The sequence below is a fragment of the Ranitomeya variabilis genome, chromosome 6 (assembly GCF_051348905.1).
Source record: "Ranitomeya variabilis isolate aRanVar5 chromosome 6, aRanVar5.hap1, whole genome shotgun sequence".
Classification (NCBI taxonomy): Eukaryota; Metazoa; Chordata; class Amphibia; order Anura; family Dendrobatidae; genus Ranitomeya; species Ranitomeya variabilis.
This window is the reverse complement of record NC_135237.1, coordinates 268,452,569-268,475,491: the sequence shown is the minus strand read 5'-3', so window position 1 is coordinate 268,475,491 and position 22,923 is coordinate 268,452,569. Positions and strand designations below refer to the sequence as shown.

Sequence of the window (22,923 nt, the reverse complement as noted above, 5' to 3'; positions counted from 1 at the left end):
GGATCTGGTTGCGTGGTCCACTGGATTGTGGTGCTTGGTCACATAGTGCCACTGTTTAGGGTCGATGGATCTCCTGATCCTTAGCACCCGATTGCTGACATAGACATAAAAGCGACGAGTTTCATTGCAAATGTACCCCAGCACTACCTTGCTGTCAGTGTAGAACTCGACTTCTTTGACTTCCAGGTCCATTTCTGTTGAGATAAGCTCAGCTAACTCTACTGCTAGTTCAGCTGCACAGAGTTCCAGTCTGGGTACTGTGTGCTCACGGAGTGGGGCCAGTTTTGTCCGGCTCATAACAAGCCTTATGTGGCATTGTTCGTTGATGTCAGTAGTTTTCAAATACGCCACTGCTGCAATTGCTTTGGTTGAGGCATCGCAGAAGATACAAAGCCTTTGCATCTTGATTTCTGTTGATGGCACAGAAGCATATGGTTGTGCCACGTAGAGACCTGACAGGGCTTCTAAAGAGTTCTTCCATCTTACCCACAAGTCTCTTTTCTCGCTGGGAAGCGGATCATCCCAATTGGACGTCTCTTGGGTGAAGTCTCTCAACATCATTTTACCTTGGATAGTTACAGGGGTTACAAATCCCAGAGGATCGTACAAGCTGTTTACAATGGACAGGATGCCTCTACGCGTGAAGGGTTTCTCTTCTTCGCTGATCTGGAAGGTGAATGCATCCTTTTTCAAATCCCAGAGTAAACCCAGGCTCCGCTGCATGGGAAGGGAATCCATGCTTAAATCCAAGTCTTTTAAATCGGTTGAGTAATCTTGAGAGGGAAAGGCTGCCATTAGTTTTTGGCTGTTAGAAGCAATTTTGTGCAACCTCAAATTGGATGAAGCGAGCATTTCTTGTGCCCTTTTCAGGAGACTGACTGCCAACTCATCAGTGGGTGTGGATTTCAGGCAGTCATCTACGTAGAAATCCTTTTCCACAAACGATCTTACATCCGATCCATACTTTGCTTCACCCTCTCTGGCTGAATGTCTAAGGCCATAGATAGCAACAGCAGGGGAAGGGCTGTTCCCGAAGATATGTACCTTCATACGATATTCCACGATGTCTTTGTAGGGGTCATTATTGCGGTACCAGAAGAACCTCAAATAGTTTCTGTGCTCTTCTTTAACAAGGAAGCAGTGAAACATCTGTTGTATGTCGGCCATAAATGCTACTGCATCTTTGTGGAAACGAAGAAGTACTCCCAGAAGTCTGTTGTTGAGGTCTGGACAAGACAGAAAGACGTCGTTTAAAGAAACACCTTCGTATCTGGCACTTGAGTCAAATACCACTCTTATCTGACCTGGTTTCTTCGGATGATACACTCCAAAAATAGGTAAGTACCAACATTCCTCGGAATCTTGAAGTACAGGTGCAATTTCCGCGTGGCCACTCTGGAAAATTCTCTCCATGAAGGTAAAGAAGTGTTCTCTTGTTTCTGGTGCCTTCTGGAGTTTGCGTGTAAGGGAGACAAATCGACTGTAGACAAGTTCTCTGTTGTTGGGTAAACATTGCCTCTGTGGTTTGAATGGTAAAGGTGCGACCCAACTCTTTGATTCATCTCTTATTATCTCTCTCTCCATGATGTCCAAGAACAGTCTGTCCTCTATGGACGTTGCTACCTGGTTGTCTTCTCTTGTCCTGTGGAAAACTGTGCACCCTATATGATCTTCCTCACCGTCGTATGCATGGTCTTCACAGGAAGGATCAGCTAACAGACAAGGTGGAGGGGCGTTGTGTGGCAATTCTTTAATCAGGAAACTGCTCGCGCATGGCTGGAAGAGAGATGGACGTCCATTTTCGAGAGTATTGGCGAGCATGTTGTTGACTGATGTCGGCCTGTGTGCTCCACCCAAACAGACGTCTCCCACAATGACCCATCCTAGGTCAAGTATCTGTGCATATGGGGCATTTTGTGGGCTGTTAATCTGTCCTCTAGCCTTGTGGACCCGTAGTATGTCTCTTCCGAGGAGTAAGACGATAGGAGCTCCTTGGTCCAGTTCCGGTATCAGGTTAGCTATACGTTTCAAGTGGGTATGATGAGCTGCTACCTCTGGAGTAGGTATCTCAGACCTGTTGTCGGGAATCTGGTTGCACTCCAGTATTGATGGCAAGGATAAGCAGGTTTGACCGTCTATAGACTCTACCTTGAATCCTCCCCGCCATCTCGACAGTACCTGCACATGTCTTCAAGGAAAACAACAAGAGAAAACGACCATAAATCCACTAAAATCAATTTTATTAATATATAATTACAGGGTTTACGAATAACGGTAAAGGGAAAAATACAGGTTTCAAAATTTGTAAGACGCTGTTAAAAATCAGTATTTCTTATAGCACTGAAAGGAAAATATACTTTTGAGAGCTTATGTGCAGAAACAATCATGTGCAAAAAATTGATGAATAAAAAACAGTGTGTAATATCACAACTAATTCATGAAAAAAGGCTATAAAAAAGCAAAACTTTGTTTAATAATAAAGTATTAGTGCATTGTGCAAATATGCAAAAAGGGAAAAAGGTATATAGGATGTGCTAACAAAGATCAGTATATAACGCTATCAGTGCCAGATAATATGTACTGGGTATCCACAAAAATAAGTGCAAACGTTCACAAAGAATAATTCAACTTACTGAATGCGGTGTGTGGCCCAGGATACAAGGAACACAGCGTCTGCTGTTATATACTGATCTTTGTTAGCACATCCTATATACCTTTTTCCCTTTTTGCATATTTGCACAATGCACTAATACTTTATTATTAAACAAAGTTTTGCTTTTTTATAGCCTTTTTTCATGAATTAGTTGTGATATTACACACTGTTTTTTATTCATCAATTTTTTGCACATGATTGTTTCTGCACATAAGCTCTCAAAAGTATATTTTCCTTTCAGTGCTATAAGAAATACTGATTTTTAACAGCGTCTTACAAATTTTGAAACCTGTATTTTTCCCTTTACCGTTATTCGTAAACCCTGTAATTATATATTAATAAAATTGATTTTAGTGGATTTATGGTCGTTTTCTCTTGTTGTTTTCTTTGTGGTTCTTTCACGATTATCCACGTATCCATATATTGGTCCATATTCACTGATAATATTTTACTAAGAATTTTTATAGATATAATTTTAATTGAAAAATTTTTTTTATATAGGTGATCAATTTCTTTGCAATCTGTTTTTATGTCTTCAAGGAGTATGGAGAGCCGGGACCAGCAATGTTGAAGGTGTCGAAGAAAAAGGACTTAGCTAGAGACCTGTTGCTCTGATCGTCCAAGATTGCATATACCTTGATTGCCTTATCCCGTTTGCTCGCTGGGAATACTCTGACAAGACAGATCTTCGAGCAGGATCTTCCTGCTACAAGTTCCTTGCAGATCTCTGTACACTGAGAAGTGACCATGGGGGTGTCTAGGTCAGTGTCCATCTGATTTTTGGCAGACTCTTCTACTCGCGACGATACCCCTGAGGGTGGTCCAGGGTGTAAGGCCGTGTTGTGCTCCACACTACTACATTCTGCGCATTTCACACTGGTTTCAAAGTTCTTGGCGAAGTGTGAGGTCGTCGCGCAGCATCTGAAGCATATCTTGTTTTCCTTTAGGAAACTCTTACGGTCTTCTAGAGACTTCTCCCTGAAGGCTCTACATTTTAGTAGAGGATGAGGTTTCTTGTGTAGGGGGCAGTGTTTGCTGAGATCCTGTGGTTTGTCTTCTTCTGGAGAGGACTTACTTGCCCTGTAAGGAATACCTGTGGAGGTAACATTAGTTTTGTGGACTGCCACTGGTGTTTTACTGGGTTTTACACCAGAGGCAGTGGTACATGACATAGTGAAATCGAAACTGGGGTCATTTCTAACTTTAGCTTGCTGAGCGACAAAGTCTACAAACACCCTGAAAGGAGGAAATGGTACCTTATGAGCCTGTTTGTAACGGGACCCGTGACTGACCGACTTTTCTTGTAAGTTGTAAGGGAGTTTTTGGACAATCGGGTTGACACCTCTGGCAGTGTCCAGGAATACCAACCCTGGTAGGTCACCTTCTGCCTGAGCAGCATGTACCTCCATTAACAAGTCGCTCAGTTCCCTGAGCTTTTGGTAACCCTTATTTGCTATCTTGGGAAAATCATCAATTCTTTTATAGAAAGCGTTTTCTATAGCTTCTATTGACCCATAACATTCTTCAAGTCTCTCCCACACCATACAAAGTCCTGTGTGTGGGTACTTTATGTTAATGTTCCTGATTCTTTTGGCGTGTTCAGCTGACTCGTTCCCAAGCCACTTTACCAGTAGATCTAACTCTTCAATACTGGAAAGATCCAAGTCTCTGATGGCGTTCTGGAAGGAGGCTCGCCAAGCTCTATAGCTTTCAGCATGATCAGTGAACTTTACAAGTCCCTTGGTCACCAGCTCTCGGCGGGTAAAGAACCTTGCAAAGTTCATGGTGGCTGAGTCCGTGCCGACATGAGCTGGTGTGCTGTTGTCATGCGGTGTGTGTGGTGCATCCTCATACCTGGTAGGAGCTTCTGGCTTAGGAAAGTCTGCATAAAACCGTTCCGAAGCGAAGGATGTCTTTGTCAGTCTGGGAGGATGCCGTACCTTCTGTTCTGTAAGACGGTAGTGGTGATCGACGTCATTTCGTGGTGTACCTTCCTGCTTCCAGTACGGCATTTGGAGGAAGGATCTCTGGTAATCTGTATAGGCTGGTTGGTGTAACGGATCAGAGTTATCGTCTATTTTAGGATGTCGGTAGACATATTCTGAGACGCGTTGGGCTGGGTCCTGTCGATCAAGGTCTGGTCCACGTACGTCGCTGTCTCGCTCAGATTCCGGAAACTCCACGGCTTCTAAGAACTCAGCTTTGGCTATTGCGGCTGCTGCTTCTTTTTCAGTGGAGAGCCTTTCCAAAGTTGCTCGCAGGCATGCTGTATCTGCGTCTCTATGTTGTGAATTCCGTTCTCGAACTCCCTCCTGTGGTCATGAATGGTACTTCGGCGAGTTCTGTCCGTGGACTCCCTCTGGTGGCTGTGAAGAGGCGTCTAGGGAGAGTTAGGTATGCTCCATGGCTATTTCTTGTGTGTGTTATAGGTTTAGGGTTTGCGGTCAGCAGAGATCCCACTCCCCAGAGCTTGTCCTGTCGTCTAGTTTAACCATCAGGTCATTCCAGGTGCTCCTAACCACCAGGTCATAACAGTACAGCTGGCCCACAAAGTGTTAATGCATCTCAATAGAGGGATAAGAGAAGTTCTGAGACCATTTTTTTTTTCTCTGCAGTGTGTTTTGTCTTTCTTTTCCCCTTAACCTCTGGGTGGTTCAGGACTCAGGTGTAGAGATGGACATTCAAGGTCTGTTCTCTTGTGTTGATCAACTCACTGCAAGGGTACAAAGCATTCAAGATTATGTAGTTCAGAATCTGATGTTAGAGCCTAGAATTCCAATTCCTGATTTGTTTTCTGGGGATAGATCTAAATTTCTGAATTTCAAAAATAATTGTAGACTGTTTCTTGCTTTGAAACCCCGCTCCTCTGGTGACCCCATTCAGCAAGTGAAAATCATTATTTTTTTGTTACGTGGCGACCCTCAAGACTTGGCATTCTCCCTTGCGCCAGGAGATCCTGCATTGCTTAATGTAGATGCGTTTTTTTCTGGCGCTTGGATTGCTTTATGACGAACCTAACTCTGTAGATCAGGCAGAGAAAATCTTGCTGGCTTTGTGTCAGGGTCAGGATGAAGCGGAGGTATATTGCCAGAAGTTTAGAAAGTGGTCTGTGCTTACTCAATGGAATGAGTGTGCCCTTGCAGCAATTTTCAGAAAGGGTCTTTATGAAGCCCTTAAGGATGTTATGGTGGGGTTTCCCACGCCTGCTGGTCTGAATGAATCAATGTCCTTGGCCATTCAGATCGATCGGCGCTTGCGTGAGCGCAAAGTTGTGCACCATTTGGCGGTATCCTCTGAGCAGAGGCCTGAGCCTATGCAATGTGATAGGACTGTGACCAGAGCTGAACGGCAAGAACACAGACGTCAGAATGGGCTGTGTTTTTACTGTGGTGACTCCACTCATGCTATCTCTGATTGTCCTAAGCGCACTAAGCGGTTCGCTAGGTCTGTCACCATTGGTACTGTACAGCCTAAATTTCTTTTGTCCGTTACTCTGATTTGCTCTTTGTCATCCTACTCTGTTATGGCATTTGTGGATTCAGGCGCTGCCCTGAATTTGATGGACTTGGAGTTTGCCAGGCACTGTGGTTTTTTCTTGGAGCCCTTGCAGTATCCTATTCCATTAAGGGGAATTGATGCTACGCCTTTGGCCAAGAATAAACCTCAGTATTGGACTCAGTTGACCATGTGCATGGCTCCTGCACATCAGGAAGATATTCGCTTTTTGGTGTTGCATAATTTGCATGATGTGGTCGTGTTGGGTTTGCCATGGCTACAGGTCCATAATCCAGTATTGGATTGGAAATCAATGTCTGTGTCCAGTTGGGGTTGTCAAGGGGTACATGGCGATGTTCCGTTGGTGTCAATTTCTTCTTCTACTCCTTCTGAAGTCCCTGAGTTTTTGTCTGATTACCGAGATGTATTTGATGAGCCCAAATCCAGTGCCCTACCTCCTCATAGGGATTGTGATTGTGCTATTAATTTGATTCCTGGTAGTAAATTTCCTAAGGGACGACTTTTCAATTTATCTGTGCCGGAACACGCCGCTATGCGGAGTTATATAAAGGAGTCCTTGGAGAAAGGGCATATTCGCCCGTCGTCCTCACCGTTGGGTGCAGGGTTCTTTTTTGTGGCCAAGAAGGATGGTTCTCTGAGACCTTGTATAGATTACCGCCTTCTTAATAAAATCACGGTCAAATTTCAGTACCCTTTACCTCTACTGTCTGATTTGTTTGCTCGGATTAAGGGGGCTAGTTGGTTCACCAAGATAGATCTTCGAGGGGCGTATAATCTTATGCGTATTAAACAGGGCGATGAATGGAAAACAGCATTTAATACGCCCAAGGGCCATTTTAAGTACCTGGTGATGCCATTCGGGCTTTCTAATGCTCCATCTGTGTTTCAGTCCTTTATGCATGACATCTTCCGAAAGTATTTGGATAGATTCATGATTGTTTATTTGGATGATATTTTGGTCTTTTCGGATGATTGGGAGTCTCATGTGAAGCAGGTCAGAATGGTGTTCCAGGTCCTTCGTGCTAATTCTTTGTTTGTGAATGGGTCTAAATGTCTCTTCGGAGTTCAGAATGTTTCCTTTTTGGGCTTCATTTTTTCCCCTTCTACTATCGAGATGGATCCTGTTAAAGTTCAGGCCATTTTTGATTGGACTCAGCCTACATCTGTGAAAAGCCTTCAGAAATTCCTGGGCTTTGCTAATTTTTACCGTCGCTTCATCGCTAATTTTTCTAGTGTTGTTAAACCGTTGACTGATTTGACCAAGAAAGGTGCTGATGTGGTGAATTGGTCCTCTGCAGCCGTTGAGGCTTTTCGGGAGTTGAAACGTCGTTTTTCTTCGGCCCCTGTGTTGTGTCAGCCAGATGTTTCGCTCCCTTTTCAGTCGAGGTTGATGCTTCTGAGATTGGAGCAGGGGCTGTTTTGTCTCAAAGGAGTTCTGATGGCTCTGTGATGAAGCCATGTGCTTTCTTTTCTAGAAAGTTTTCGCCTGCTGAGCGTAATTATGATGTTGGCAATCGGGAGTTGTTGGCTATGAAGTGGGCATTCGAGGAGTGGCGACATTGGCTTGAGGGAGCCAAGCATCGCGTGGTGGTCTTAACTGATCACAAGAATCTGACTTATCTCGAGTCTGCCAAGCGGTTGAATCCTAGACAGGCTCGATGGTCGCTGTTTTTCTCCCGTTTCAATTTTGTGGTTTCATACCTTCCGGGTTCTAAGAATGTGAAGGCCGATGCCCTTTCAAGGAGTTTTGTGCCTGATTCTCCGGGAGTTCCTGGGCCGGCTGGTATTCTCGGAGAGGTGGTAATTTTGTCTGCCATCTCACCTGGTTTGCGGCGGGCGCTGCAGGAGTTTCAGGCTGATAGACCTGACCGTTGTCCAGCGGAGAAACTGTTTGTCCCTGACAGATGGACTAGTAGAGTTATCTCTGAGGTTCATTGTTCTGTGTTGGCTGGTCATCCTGGGATTTTTGGTACCAGAGATTTGGTGGCTAGGTCCTTTTGGTGGCCTTCCTTGTCACGGGATGTGCGTTCTTTTGTGCAGTCCTGTGGGATTTGTGCTCGGGCCAAGCCCTGCTGTTCTCGTGCCAGTGGGTTACTTTTGCCCTTGCCAGTCCCAAAAAGACCTTGGACGCATGTTTCCATGGATTTTATTTCAGATCTCCCTGTCTCTCAAAGGATGTCGGTCATCTGGGTGGTTTGTGATCGCTTCTCTAAGATGGTCCATTTGGTACCCTTGCCTTAATTGCCCTCCTCCTCTGATTTGGTTCCATTATTTTTCCAGCATGTGGTTCGTTTGCTTGGCATTCCGGAGAACATCATGTCGGACAGAGGTTCCCAGTTTGTTTCAAGGTTTTGGCAGTCCTTTTGTGCTAAGATGGGCATTGATTTGTCTTTTTCTTCGGCTTTCCATCCTCAGACAAATGGCCAAACCAAACGAACTAATCAGACTTTGGAGACCTATCTGAGATGCTTTGTTTCTGCTGATCAGGATGATTGGGTGACCTTCTTGCCATTGGCTGAGTTCGCCCTTAATAATCAGGCCAGTTTGGCTACTTTGGTTTCGCCTTTTTTTTTTGTAATTCTGGTTTTCATCCTCGTTTTTCTTCAGGGCAGGTTGAGCCTTCGGACTGTCCTGGTGTAGATTCTGTGGTGGACAGGTTGCAGCAAATTTGGACTCATGTAGTGGACAATTTGACATTGTCTCAGGAGAAGGCTCAACGTTTCGCCAACTGCCGTCGCCGTGTTGGTCCCCGACTTCGTGTTGGGGATTTGGTTTGGTTGTCATCTCGTTATGTCCCTATGAAGGTTTCTTCTCCTAAGTTTAAACCTCGTTTCATTGGTCCTTATAAGATTTCTGAAATTCTTAATCCTGTGTCGTTTCGTTTGGCCCTTCCAGCTTCTTTTGCCATTCATAATGTGTTCCATAGGTCGTTGTTGCAGAGATATGTGGTGCCTATGGTTCCCTCCGTTGACCCTCCTGCTCCGGTGTTGGTCGAGGGGGAGTTGGAGTATGTGGTGGAAAAGATTTTAGATTCTCGTGTTTCGAGACGGAAACTTCAGTACCTGGTCAAATGGAAGGGCTATGGTCAGGAGGATAATTCCTGGGTTGTTGCCTCCGATGTCCATGCTGCCGATTTGGTTCGTGCCTTTCATTTGGCTCGTCCTGATCGGCCTGGGGGCTCTGGTGAGGGTTCGGTGACTCCTCCTCAAGGGGGGGTACTGTTGTGAATTCCGTTCTCGAACTCCCTCCTGTGGTCATGAATGGTACTTCGGCGAGTTCTGTCCGTGGACTCCCTCTGGTGGCTGTGAAGAGGCGTCTAGGGAGAGTTAAGCACGCTCCACGGCTATTTCTAGTGTGTGTTATAGGTTTAGGGTTTGCGGTCAGCAGAGATCCCACTCCCCAGAGCTTGTCCTGTCGTCTAGTTTAACCATCAGGTCATTCCAGGTGCTCCTAACCACCAGGTCATAACACTCTATCGGCTTGCAGGCGGGCTCTTTCTGCTTCTTGCTCTGCTTGCAGGCGGGCTCTTTCTGCTTCTTGCTCTGCTTGCAGGCGGGCTCTTTCTGCTTCTCTATCTGCTTGTAGGCGAGCTCTTTCTGCTTCTTGCTCTGCTTGTCTTAACTTTAACTGCATCTCTTGTGCAGGGAAGGAGGATCTTTCCTTCGCTGCCTCAGCTTCTGCACGGGCGAGGGTGAGAGAGCTTTTCGAGGAAGACTTGCTAGAGCGGCTTGTTTGGGACCTCGTCCCGAGTGAATATGCTCGACTTGCAGACATTTCATGTCTGTTTGCGGACTGTAGGATGTCTCAGAGTGGATAGAAATGAACTTCGGCGTGGACTGAGACGTGTCGTACTTGTTGGGGGCTGCACTCTCGGTACTTGTGACTGTATGGCAGCCGCTGCGGTATCCGCGGGCAGTGCGGTGAGGGTACAAGTGGCTCCGTAAGTGGTATTCGCTATCGCTGGCATCTAGCCTTGATTTTACTGCTATCGCTGGTGTCTAGCATCCATTTTACTGTTCTGTCTTCATACATGTTATGGTGTGTGATCCGACATAGGGCATAAACCACTTCTGTCTCCCAAATAAGCAGACTGTTCTCTGTAGTCTAACTTGTTTATTGGTAAACATGAGCGCGGTAAAACTATAAGAATATAAATGATATGGATAAGTATTGAGCCAAATAACAGCACAACTGATACTTTACAACTAGCAGGCAAAATATAGAGGATGATGCAATCTCCACACATAACTACACACAGCAGGTCACTGATAATCACATTTCTTATGTACTGGCTGCTATACAGTTAATCGCATTCTGTACAACACTACATTGCAAGAACAGGGATAACAATCTTACTGGATAAACGTAACCAGGATGGCAAGCAAGTGAGGTTGTTCCAACACAGCAGATAACACGTGTGTCCAGGGAAATACACAGAGAGAAAATGGAGTTTCCCCGTCCCATGATACCTTGGTGCAATCCCACAATGCAACACTCTAATTATCACTAAAAAAACACAGGTTATAACTTTAACCACCACTGGGTGGTGCTATAACACAGCAAAAACTAAAACACTAATAGTAGTGAACTTTTTAATGGGTAATATCAACCATCCTATCCTTATTAGAATGGACAGAACAACAACACTTCCTGTGTGTCAATGCTAATTCTGTCCACATCCCTCCGGCCCGATCAGTACACGGACAGTGACCACAGATATCTACAGAGCGAAATGCAATAAATAAGACCGCAACAGTTCGGGCCTGGCTCGCCAAAACGTTAAAGGACAGTATACCGTATATTAATTATTAATGTCAGGCTTGACTATTAATAATCAATATTAGGCTAATACCTCACTTGTTACTAATCAGATTCTTATGCACTATATTCTACAATGGAGACAGGACAAAACCGTGTATCAATAAAGGGTATTTATTACACACATACAAATCTGCAGTCTATAACATACATATATATTTATACCCAAGCTGGCGACTATAAATATATATATATACAATGCCTACAAGTAGTATTCAACCCCCTGCAGATTTAGCAGGTTTAATAAGATGCAAATAAGTTAGAGCCTTCAAACTTCAAACAAGAGCAGGATTTATTAACAGATGCATAAATCTACAAACCAAAAAGTTTTGTTGCTCAGTTAAATTTTTATAAATTTTAAACATAAAAGTGTGGGTCAATTATTATTCAACCCCTAGGTTTAATATTTTGTGGAATAACCTTTGTTTGCAATTACAGCTAATAATCATCTTTTATAAGACCTGATCAGGCCGGCACAGGTCTCTGGAGTTATCTTGGCCCACTCCTCCATGCAGATCTTCTCCAAGTTATCTAGGTTCTTTGGGTGTCTCATGTGGACTTTAATCTTGAGCTCCTTCCACAAGTTTTCAATTGGGATAAGGTCAGGAGACTGACTAGGCCACTGCAACACCTTGATTTTTTGCATCTTGAACCAGGCCTTGGTTTTCTTGGCTGTGTGCTTTGGGTCGTTGTCTTGTTGGAAGATGAAATGACGACCCATCTTAAGATCCTTGATGGAGGAGCGGAGGTTCTTGGCCAAAATCTCCAGGTAGGCCGTGCTATCCATCTTCCCATGGATGCGGGCCAGATGGCCAGGCCCCTTGGCTGAGAAACAGCCCCACAGCATGATGCTGCCACCACCATGCTTGACTGTAGGGATGGCATTCTTGGGGTCGTATGCAGTGCCATCCAGTCTCCAAACGTCACGTGTGTGGTTGGCACCAAAGATCTCGATCTTGGTCTCATCAGACCAGAGAACCTTGAACCAGTCAGTCTCAGAGTCCTCCAAGTGATCATGAGCAAACTGTAGACGAGCCTTGACATGACGCTTTGAAAGTAAAGGTACCTTACGGGCTCGTCTGGAACGGAGACCATTGTGGTGGAGTACGTTACTTATGGTATTGACTGAAACCAATGTCCCCACTGCCATGAGATCTTCCCGGAGCTCCTTCCTTGTTGTCCTTGGGTTAGCCTTGACTCTTCGGACAAGCCTGGCCTCGGCACGGGAGGAAACTTTCAAAGGCTGTCCAGGCCGTGGAAGGCTAACAGTAGTTCCATAAGCCTTCCACTTCCGGATGATGCTCCCAACAGTGGAGACAGGTAGGCCCAACTCCTTGGAAAGGGTTTTGTACCCCTTGCCAGCCTTGTGACCCTCCACGATCTTGTCTCTGATGGCCTTGGAATACTCCTTTGTCTTTCCCATGTTGAACATGTTTGAGTGCTGTTCACAAGTTTGGGGAGGGTCTTAAATAGTCAGAAAAGGCTGGAAAAAGAGATAATTAATCCAAACATGTGAAGCTCATTGTTCTTTGTGCCTGAACTACTTCTTAATACTTTAGGGGAACCAAACAGAATTCTGGTGGGTTGAGGGGTTGAATAATAAATGACCCTCTAAAAAAACTTTTCCCAATTTTAAAAAAAAAATAAACAAAGAAATAACATTCTTTTTTGCTGCAGTGCATTTCACACTTCCAGGCTGATCTACAGTCCAAATGTCACAATGCCAAGTTAATTCCAAATGTGTAAACCTGCTAAATCTGCAGGGGGTTGAATACTACTTGTAGGCACTGTATATATATATATATATATATATATATATATATATATATATATATATATGTATATATATATATACACATATACGGACTACAACTCTAATACAGTAATCTCACTACAGTATATAATAATATAACAATATCACACAGTAAAAACCCACACTGAATTACCTGTCTAAATTACCCAAATCACACACATACAATATCAGCCCTCCCAATCTATAGCTTACTAACACTAAGGCATAAGAGGTTACAGGGCCTAGTAAGAAAAGGGGATACAGAGTATACTCATCCACCATCCATGGTGATTCCAGCATGCAGGCACAGCAAGAGAGGCAGAACCCTCTGGTCTTGTCCCTTATAAGTGACCAACTAAAAGAGGTGTGTCCAGCCCCAGGTGTGGGGGATGAGGACACGGTCTATTGTCCACTAAGATACACCCCCTCAGTCCTAAATGAAACTTGTTTTTCTAGCTCATGGCAGCTTTGCTTTACAGCAGGCTGGAGGGGGGCTTTGCTCCATGTGGTATACATGTGGGGGATATACCCAAAACATGCACTAAACACATCTCTATGTAAAGATATACATTTTGGGGCACTCCCCCTTCTACACTATCTATAGATCTATCTACAGATCTAGAGAAAAAATTGGAACAGCATCCAATACTACCTTACAGATTATGCAAAGCTCTCCCAACCAGCAATCCAATGGTCTCCAATGATAGAATCAAAAAAAGGAAAGCAGCACAAAACAACTGAAAAAAAAATGGACTTTAATGCCTGAACGGCGTGGCAACGTTTCGGATGTAATATCCTTTCTCAAGCAGTGAATACACAAGTGAAGCAGCCTTTTATATGAAACACATACATATCTCATTAAAAAAACTAATTATGTGCAATATATTAGTAGAATTAGTATAAAATATATAAATTAACAATCAATACAAAAGTGAATCTGTGCAAATTGAACTATCTCTTAAGATTCTATATTATTGAATATAGTACACAACGTGTTACGTGATTGTGATTAAAAAATGACTAAATAGTCAATTAACAATACAAGAAAATCAGGTGTCCCTGTCCCATAAGTCATGATTAAACCGCACTTACATATGTTTTTTATCTTGCACGCTACAATCTCCGGCGTCCTCATGCGTCAACTGCGCATGTCAGTGATGTCTAAGTCAAAGACCCATAATACTTAGAGCCGCAGTTGTGCAGAGTCGCTTTGAGATCGCCGCGCCATATTAGTTAAGGGAAAATTTGCCCACAAAGGTGACGGACCCCTCCATTACGGTATTATGCATAAAATCATGTCTAAATTAAAACTAAATTACACCGAACTCTGCATCTCTGAGCATTATCAAATGAAAAGGAAGCACCTAATTATGGTCACCTTGGCACATACAGTATTCTATATACGGGAACGATTAGACGTGCCGCCAAATTTAAAGGGCCAGGACATAAGTCCAAGAACATGTCACTAGGTATGGGACACCCTCCCCAATTAAGTGTGGCATCCCATTCCTAAATATGAACATAGAGACCTTTAGGGGCGGATGATCTCCCGCGTTTCTCCAGTCCATTAAGTGTGACATTAAACGACCCAAATCTTCGGCTACATCATACATATCCCTTAAAGAGTATATTCAGAACAAAAACCAAGACAAGGTTGCTAATCGTTAGATTTAGTTTTTATTACATATTACTCAATAAGTCAGATGATGCAGAGATTAGTGAACATAATAAAAGCAAAAACAGACAGAAACAACAGTGTGAGTCAATCATCTGTTGGGCAAAACATTGTGATGAATTTAAAAATTCTTGCTTCATGGGGTGGGACACCTGAAGAAAGTAAAAAAGAGATTTTTTAATTTAATTACTCTTCTTTTTATCAACAAGACAATAAAGCAGTAACCAATACGAAACATGAAAAAGAATAAAATTATCACCATGCTTTACATAATTGGATTCAATTTAAAGTCCACATTAAGGCCATAATGTTTTAAGGTGTTGAGTCTCATTATCCACTCCAATTCCCTCCTCTTAAGCAACCGTACTCGGTCTCCCCCTCTCCTTTGAACCGGTATCATGTCTATAATACGAAAACACAACTGTTTCTCAGTATGTGATTTTTCTACAAAATGTTTGGAAACCGGTAAATCCATACGTTTTTTCCTTATGGTAAGTCGGTGTTGGTTAATTCTTGTTTTAAAATCACATGTAGTCTCACCGACATACCATAAGGAACAAGGACATTGAAGTAAATATACAACAAATTCCGAATCACAAGTCAAAAAATGCTGTATCTTGTATTCCTCATTAGTTATAGGATGAAAGAAATTTGAGCCCTTGAGCATTAAATTACAATTGATGCAAGATAGACACGGAAAACAGCCTCTTCTATCATGGCCAGTAAGTGTAGTTTGACCCTGTTTTTTAAAATAACCAATGTCTGACCTTACCAGAGAAGAGGCAATGGTACGATTGCACTTATATGAGAAAATTGGTGGTTTTGAGAACTCCTTTACCTTAGGAGAGCATTTATATAACATTCCCCAATGTATACATATAACATCTGCAATTTTGCCACTTTCCTCGCAAAATGAAGTCACAAAAGGAATATGATTGAGTTTCTTTGATTTTGGCTTTTTTTGAAGCAAATCCTTTCTCAGTAGTATGTCAACCTTATCCTTTTGTGTTTGTAATAACTTCCTTGGATAACCTCTATCAGAAAAATTTTTAAGAGTCCCTTCAAAAGATTTTTTCAATGATTTTTCATTGCTCTCAATTCTCTTAATCCGCATAAGTTGGCTGTACGGGATAGACTCCTTTGTTTTTCTAGGGTGTTGACTGTTAAAGAGTAATAGGTCATTTTTGTCTGTGGCTTTCGCATACAATTGAATAGTAAGTTTCCCACACTCAATTTGAACATTGACATCTAGAAATTGTATATTTGTATCTGAGTACACAAGGATAAATTTAATTGTTTCGTCTATCGTATTCAGGTAATCATGAAATTCAAGTAATGACTTCTCCGTACCCGTCCATATGAGGAAGACATCATCTATGTATCTCCACCACGCAGCCACATAGCTAAAGTGGTGGGACACATAGATGAAGTCCTCCTCAAGGACACTCATAACGATATTTGCATACACAGGCGCCATGTTCGCGCCCATGGCGGTCCCGCGTAATTGCAAATAAAAAGCGTCCTCAAACAAAAAACAATTTTTTTGTCAACACCAGCTCTAGAAGCTGTATTATAAATTCCCTGGTCTCAATAGAGTAGTGAGTAGTCAACAATTTTTTACTTATTGCAACAAACCCTCGGCCATGATCTATAGATGTGTAAAGTGAAGTGACATCAAAAGATGCCAGCATCACCTCACCAGCCAATTCAATTCCATTCACTTTTTCAAGAAAGTCTGCTGTGTCTCTAATAAAGGATTCTGTGTGACTAGCAATTGGATTAAGTGTTATGATCTGGTGACCTTGGAGCCGCATGAGACTTTCTCTGGAGTAGGTGGTACCTGTACTGACCGCAAACCCTAAACTGACACCGCAACTAGAAGTAGCCGTGGGGTGTACCTAACACATCCTAGACACCTCGACACAGCCGGAGGACTAAATACCCCTATAGATGGAAATGGGAATTCTATCTTGCCTCAGAGCAGAACCCCAAAGGATAGGCAGCCCCCCACAAATATTGACTGTGAATATAAGAGTAAAGACACACACAGGCAGAAAACAGGATTTAGCAAAAGAGGCACCTCTAGCTAAATAGAAAAGGATAGGACAGAGTACTAAGCAGTCAGTATTAAAATCCTAAAAATATCCACAGCAGATAATACAAAAATACCACATCTAACTAAAGACATGGAATGTATATCTGCATCTCCTGAGAATCCAACATGACTGAAAAATCCAAACACAGTCTAAGCTGGACAAATAAACACAATGAATTGCACTGAATTGTAAAGCACACAGCATGTGTGCTGCAGAGACAAAAACAGAAACTTATCTTAGCTGAATTGGCAGCAGAGCAGGAGGAACCAGACAGAGATGTAACACCTCCAAGAACAATTGACAACTGGCAAGGGCTAATGGATCCTGCACACCTAAATAGCCCAGTCAGAGCTGCAATCAGCAGAAACACCTGCCCAGGATTGCAACCCAGAGGCAACTGCACTACCACCAACAACCACCGGAGGGAACCCAAGAGCAGAATTCACAACAATTAAGCATTTTGTCCAGAAAAATCCCAATATTTGACAAGATAGAATCACACCCTGAGACTATTGGTCTACCCAAAGGGTGTACGAGAGATTTATGTATTTTCGGCAACGTGTATATCACTGGAGTAATTGGAAACTTGACAGTCAAAAAATCATACAACTCTTGATCAATAATTTGTCTATCCATAGCACTATCCAAAACAGTTTTGATTTCTCTAGCAATGTCAAATTTAGGATCATGTGACAATCTCTTGTACACCCTCGGGTCCTCCAACTGTCCCTTAATTTCCTCAATATAATAGTTCTTATCTAAGACAACTACCGCACCACCTTTATCCGCCTTCTTTATAATTATTTCATCATCCTGTACCAACTCATGTAGGGCTTCAATTTCCCCCACCGTCATATTGGGATGTGTAAATCTTTTTGGACAACTACTTTTCAATTTCTCAATATCATCACTCACAGCAGATATAAATGCTTCTATTACAGGGGAACTCTTAGATGGAATAAAATTACTCTTTTTCCTAAGGGATACCTGTTTTAAATTTAATTCACTAATAGGAATTGTTTCTGTGCCTGGGTTATAACAAAACCACTCCCTTAGTTTAATCAACCTAAAGAAGTGTTGCAAGTCCGAATTTAGTTGAAACCAGTTCACATGGGTACTAAGTCCAAAGAATAAACCTTTGTTCAAGGCTGACACCTGGTTATTAGTAAGAGGTTTTTTTTAGAGATATTTACTATTAAACCTGATCCTTGCTCCTCGTCGCCACTTGTTTTTCCAATGACGGTTTGTCTATCTATCTATCTATCTATCTATCTATCTATCTATCTATCTATCTATCTATCTATCTATCTATCTATCTATCTATCCAGTAGATATATCTATCTATCTATCTATCTATCTATCTATCTATCTATCTATCTATCTATCTATAGAAATAAAGATAGATAGATAGATAGATAGATAGATAGATAGATAGATAGATAGATAGATAGATATGCAGTAAGGGACCAAAAGTTTGGACACACCTTCTCATTTAAAGATTTTTCTGTATTTTCATGACTATGAAAATTGTAAATTCACACTGAAGGCATCAAAACTATGAAGTAACACATGTGGAATTGTATACTTAACAAAAAAGTGTGAAACAACTGAAAATATGTCTTATAATCTAGGTTCTTCAAAGTAGCCTTGTTTGGGCTAAAGAACACAAGGAATGGACATTAGACCAGTGGAAATCTGTGCTTTGGTCTCATGAGTCCAAATTTGAGATATTTGGTTCCAACCACTGTGTCTTTGTGCGACGCAGAAAAGGTGAACGGATGGACTCTACATGCCTGGTTCCCATCGTGAAGCATGGACGAGGAGGTGTGATAGTGTGGGGGTGCTTTGCTGGTTACACTGTTGGGGATTTATTCAAAATTGAAGGCATACTGAACCAGCATGGCTGCAACAGCATCTTGCAGCGGCATGCTATTCCATCCGGTTTGCGTTTAGTTGGACCATCATTTATTTTTCAATAGGACAATGACCCCAAACACACCTCGAGGCTGTGTAAGGGCTATTTGACTAAGAAGGAGAGTGATGTGGTGCTATGCCAGATGACCTGGCCTCCACAGTCCCCAGACATGAACCCAATCGAGATGGTTTGGGGTGAGCTGGACCGCAGAGTGAAGGCAAAAGGGCCAACAAGTGCTAAGCATCTCTGGGAACTCATTCAAGATTGTTGGAAGACCATTTCCGGTGACTACCTCTTGAATCTCATCAAGAGAATGCCAAGAGTGTGCAAAGCAGTCATCAAAGCAAAAGGTGGCTACTTTGAAGAACCTAGATTATAGAACATATTTTCAGTTGTTTCACACTATTTTGTTAAGTATATAATTCCACAGGTGTTAATTCATAGTTTTGATGCCTTCAGTGTGAATTTACAATTTTCATAGTCATGAAAATACAGAAAAATCTTTAAATGAGAAGGTGTGTCAAAACTTTGGTCTGTACTGTATCTATAGATAGATGGATAGATATATCTATAGATAGATAGATATATCTATAGATAGATGGATAGATATTAGTGATGAGCGAGTGTACTCGTTGCTCGGGTTTTCCCGAGCACGCTTGTGTGGTCTCCAAGTATTTGTAACTGCTCGGAGATTTAGTTTTCCTTGCCTCAGCTGCATGATTTACAGCTGATAGACAGCTTGAATACATGTGGGGATTCCCTAGCAACCAGGCAACCCCCACATGTAATCAGGCTGGATAGCAGCTGTAAATCATGCAGCTGCATCAGCAAAAACTAAATCTCCGAGCAGTTACAAATACTTGGAGACCACCCGAGCGTGCTCGGGAAAATCTGAGCAACGAGTACACTCGCTCATCACTAATAGATATATCTATAGATAGATAGATAATATCAAGCCCAATGTTTTGTAATAAACATAATAAAATGTTACATAAAGAGTTAAATAAAGACACACACACACAAAATCTGCTTTAGGCTGGGGTCACACTTGTGAGAAACTCGCACGAGTCTCTTGCATTAATACTCAGCACTGCCACCGGCATTTGGGACCGGAGCATTCAGATGCATAGAAATACATGCAGCCACACACTCCAGTCCCGAGTGCAGTCGGCAGTGCCGGGTATTGAGTTGCAAGACTCGTGTGAGTTTCTTGCAAGTGTGACCCCGGCCTTAAACACAATATCTGTTTAATTTAAAAGGAAAATGAAAAAAAATGGTGTGGGCTCCCGTGCAATTTTCTACACCAGAGAGGGAAAGCCAGCAACTGGGGGCCGATGTTTATAGTCTAGGAGGGGGTTAATACCCATGGATCTTTCCAGGCTATGAGTATCAGCCCGCAACTGTATATTTAGCCTTTACTGGCTATTAAAATAGGGTGACCCCCCAAAAAAATGTGGGGTCCACCTATAATTAATAGCCAGAAAAGGCTATGCAGACAGCTGTGGGCTGATATTCATAGCCTAGGAAGGAGCCAAGGATATTGACCCCCCCAGGCTCCAAACACCAGCTCACAGCCACCCCAGAAATGGCTCATCTCTAAAATGCACCAATTCCGGCACTTAGCCTCTCACTTCCCACTGCACTGTAGCGGTGGCACATGGGATAATATTTGTGGGGTTGATGTCACCTTTGAATTGTATGGTGACATCAAGCCAGCTTAGTAATGGAGAGGTGTCAATAAGACACCTATCCATTATGAATCCTATAATTGGTAAAGGGTTAAATAAATACACAGCCAGAATAAAGTCTTTTAATGAAATAAAAACACTACTCAGTTTGCCATCTTTATCGTACGCCTAATTCCTGAGACACCCTCGATCTCCTGCAAAAAAAATAAATAAAATAAACCAGCACAAATACTCCCTGGTCCGATATAGTCCTTTCAATAATGAGTGTCCCACGATGATCTCCCCTATAGAGCAGTCACATGAGGAGATGTGACCGCTCTACAGGACCTCCCATGACACACTGTCAGGAGACAATGGCTCCTGCAGTGTTATCACTGAGGGTTCAATGGAGTTCAGGCTCTCACTTTACGGCATTGCTGCATGAGAATTTTTCCACGCATCGATGCCGGAAGTGACAGCGAACGATACAGTGTGGGAGGATACCTGCCGTCATTGTATCACCGGAGCCCCTGGAGAGCGGTGACATCTGCTGATGTGACATCTCTCCATGGGAGATTGTCTTGCAACACTCGTTATTAAATGGATTACATCAGAACAGGGAGTATACTGTTGGTTTATTATTATTTTCTTTTTTTTACAGGTGATCGAGGGCATCGGGGATTAGCTGTTTGGTGAGTAGGTACTGTATGTGTTTTTTTTTTCTACACTTGAACACAGTAGCCGGATGATGGGACTACTGCTGTCCCATCATTGGCTAGCTGTCATTGTAGCAGGCATAGCCGGATGGGACTAGTAGTCCCATCAGACGATGCCTGCCTACATACAGACCCACACAGACATATACACACACACAGCCCTGCAGACCCCAGCAGATCTTCTCCGCACGCACACAGTCTCTGCCACACTCCACACACACACTCTTCCTCCTCCCGATAGCACATAACTCCGCAGCAAAACCGCAGATCTTTTTAAACCTGCGGTTTTGCTGTGGATTTGACTGAATCAATGGAAGTCAGTGGGTGCAGAAAAGCTGCAGATCGCAAAAAGAATTGACATGCTGTGGAAAATAAAATGCTGGAAATCCGTGCGTTTTTTCCTCAGCATGTGCACACCAATTGTCAATTTCCCATTGACTAACATTACTTGTGCACTACACTGTGGATTTGATGCAATTCCGTGAGTCCTAAAACACTGCGGAAATGCATCAAAATCTGCAACGTGTGCACATAGCCTTAGGGAAAAATTTAAGGGCCGACTGCCCAAGTACTGCGGCCCATCAGAAAGGTGCCTGAGGGCTGGATCATATGGTACCTGATGACGGCCAGAGGTTCTCCACTCCTGTCTTAAAAGGTAGGCTGTTAAATGTAAAAAATGGTTAAACCCCTTCTAGATCTGAATGAGGACAGACATTGATCTTTTATAGCAACTGCTTAAACTTTTATACTCCATCATAATGAAACTGCAAAATTTTTCATTCTGCAGCTACAAAATAAAGGAATAGTCAACTACTGCTTTGACTATAATCATCCAAGTGATTTACTTATAACTGGAGAAAATATTATTTTGTACCACTGCCATGGACTGGGACAAAGTCAGGTATGGCAAGAATATTATATAGTGATAATCTTATAACTGTGATTTTTTGCTTATTTTAACCTTTATTACTGATTTATTTCATAGTTTATCATTTGGCACCTTTGAAATTGTTCCAGGAGAGGAAGTATTTCTCCCAGAAATTGTTTGCAATTGCATTTTTTCATATTGCCCACACCTGTTAGTTCCCATAGGTGAATCTGAACGAGCATCACATGTTTGAAACAAAGTTGTCTACTCACAATTTTGGAAAGATGCCAACAATTTTGCCTTGCCCATTTTGGGTGTTTTGCATTAAATTATGTCCAATTTGCCTTTTTTCCCTGTTTTTTTGATGTTCCACAAAGGAAATAACCATGTTTTGACAAAGTCAATGGTAAAGTACTGGAGGGGAGACGTGTCACTACGCTTAATGGTGTCAGTGATGCAAAACCCAGAGTATTTTTCCTCCAGCACACTACGTGCTGTGAGGTTTAAGCTAAGTTGCATAATGGGCTGGTTTTTATGTGGACATCCATAGAGTGGGTGGGAGGGTGTCTACCTTATCTCCACCTGCGGAGCTGTCAACTCCGTGTGCTGGCAGGACCCATGTGATGTCACAGTCACTTGGTCTGGGGCTTAAGTAGCTGACCTCCAAAGTAAGGAGGGGGTCAGTGGCTGAAGAGGAACACTACAGAGAAGTGTTTGTGGTTTGCTGATACCTGAACTGCGAGTCTTGCAAACCCTGGGTGGGCTGATCCCCACTAATGCAAGGACTATATCTAGTGCTACAGTCTTGTTTTGATTTGCTTTGCTGTTTTGAACAGAGGGTCATGTTTATTTTTGTACTTAACCCCTTAGTGACAGAGCCAATTTGCAGCTTAATGACCAGGCCAATTTTTACAATTCTGACCACTGTCACTTTATGTGGTTATAACTCTGGAACACTTTAACGGATTCCGCTGATTCTGAGATTGTTTTTTCATAACATATTGTACTTCATGTTAGTTATAAAATTTATTTGATGTAACTTGTGTTTATTTATGAAAAAAACAGAAATGTGGCAAAAATTGTAAAAATGTAGCAATTTTCAAACTTTTAATTAATAACATTTAAATAAATAACATTTTCCACATGTGTACTTTACATCAGCACAATTTTGTAACCAATTTTTGGTTAGGAAGTTATAAGGGTTAAA

At 42.5% G+C, this 22,923-nt stretch overlaps 1 long non-coding RNA gene and 1 pseudogene across 1 annotated transcript in view; one reads left to right on the top strand and one right to left on the bottom strand.

Annotated features, from left to right (window-relative positions):
- Positions 1 to 22,923, bottom strand: part of LOC143782298 (uncharacterized) — a 906,302-nt gene that overhangs the window by 301,169 nt on the left and 582,210 nt on the right. The gene's annotated exons all lie outside the window — the stretch shown is intronic.
- The window catches only part of LOC143782103 (polypeptide N-acetylgalactosaminyltransferase 12-like), a 268,248-nt pseudogene that overhangs the window by 181,148 nt on the left and 64,177 nt on the right, over positions 1 to 22,923 (top strand).